The sequence below is a fragment of the Cervus canadensis genome, chromosome 7 (assembly GCF_019320065.1).
Source record: "Cervus canadensis isolate Bull #8, Minnesota chromosome 7, ASM1932006v1, whole genome shotgun sequence".
Classification (NCBI taxonomy): domain Eukaryota; kingdom Metazoa; phylum Chordata; class Mammalia; order Artiodactyla; family Cervidae; genus Cervus; species Cervus canadensis.
In genome coordinates, this window is record NC_057392.1 from 21,080,434 (window position 1) to 21,082,352 (window position 1,919).

The window sequence follows — 1,919 nt, forward strand, 5'->3', positions numbered from 1 at the left end:
TCGGAGAAAAGACCCAACATCCTGCCCTTTGCCCTTGGAGGTCCCATGCTCGGAGTGCGAGGCAGGTCTGAGCCCCGACACTCTGATGAGATCCTGCATGTGGCCTTTCTTCACCTGCCCTCTCACATCCCCTGGGCCACCTCCCGGGGGTCCCATCAAGTGACCCACCTGTACCCACGTCTGCCTCCAGCTCTGCTTTTGGGGAACCCCCAGCTAACACACATCTCATAAAATAGTTGACCAGCCTGGATAGGAAAGGAACTGTGGGGAGAACAGATACACGTGTATGTTGGTCTGAGTCCCTTTGCTGTTCATCTGAAACTATCCCAACATGGCTAATTGGCTATATGCCAGCACAAAACAAAAAGTAAAAAAAAAAAAATAAAGTGACAGGCATGGAAGCTCCCATGCCTGCGGTGACAGTGACAGCCTCAGGAGTTCACTGCCCACTTTTCCGTCTATTCCTTCTGTTCCTTGTGAACCCTGTGTCCTGAGCACATCTGACCAACTCCAAAAGCACAACTTTAATAACAGAGACTCTTTTAATGTCTACCCAAGAGAGATGAAAACGAAGGTCCACCGAAAGATCGGACACAAGTGTTCACAAATGTTCTGCAGCTTGACTGCCAACAGCCAGGAGGTAGACGTGACCCAAATGCCATCAACAGATGAGAGGACCAGTGTGTGTCCACTCACACGATGGAGAACCACCGCACCTTGAGAAGAAGTGAAGTGCTGCCTGCTGCCCTGGGTGACATTGGAAACGTGTTGGGTGACCGACATACATGCCGGATGGTTTCCAATACAGTAAATATCCAGGTGACAAACCCACAGACAGGAAGCTGATTCATGGTCGCTCAGAGCTGAGTGGGAGCAGGAATTAGCTGAAAGGGGCAAAAGGGATATTTTGAGGTGATGGAAATATTCTAAAAGTGGGTTACCCAGATGGCTGTGAAAGTGAAAGTGTTAGTTGCTCCGTTGCATCCAACTCTTTGCAACCCCATGGAGGACTCCTCTGTCCATGGAATTCTCCAGTCAAGAATACTGAAGTGGGTAAACATTCTTTTCACCAGGGGATCCTCCCGACCCAGGGATCAAACCCAGGTCTCCAACATTGCAGGTGGATTCTTTACTGTCTGAGCCACAAGAGAAACCCACTGATGGCTATACAATTAGGTAAATGTACTAAAAATCACCAATTAAATACATTTCATACCAGAGAATTTTTATGTTTCTTTTTTTATTGAGGTATTAGTAACGTACAATATTATATACTTACAAGTGTACAATAGTGATTCACAATTTTTAAATTATTTTATTTATTTTATTTTTGGCTGTGCTGGGGGGTCTTCATTGCTGCATGGGCTTTCCTCTAGTTGCAGCGAGAGGAGCTACTCACCAGGCGTGGTGCAGGGGCTTCTCATTGCAGTGGCTTCTCTTGTTGCAGGGCACAGGCTCCAGGGTGCACAGGTTTCAATAGCTGCAGTCCATGGGTTCAGTAGTTGTGGCTCATGGGCCTAGTTGCTCCGTGGCATGTGGTATCTTCCCAGATCAGGAATCGAACCCATGCCTCCTGCATTGGCTGATGGATTTTTTTTTTCCACCCCTGAGCCACCAGGGAAGCCTGTGATTCACAATTTGTAAAGGTTTTACTCCATTTATAGTTATTATAAAATATTTGCTATACTCCCTGGGTTGCACAAGATAGCCTGGTAGCTTATTTCATACCTAATAGTTTGTACCTCTTAATCACCTATCCGTCCGTTGCCCCTCCCCCTGCCCTTTCCCCATGGTAACCACTGGCTTGTTCTTTGTATCTGTGAGACTGCTTCTTTTCTGTTATAGTCACTAGTTTGTGATATTTTTTAGAATCCACATACAAGTGTCATCGTAAAGCGTTTGTCTTTCTGACTTATTTT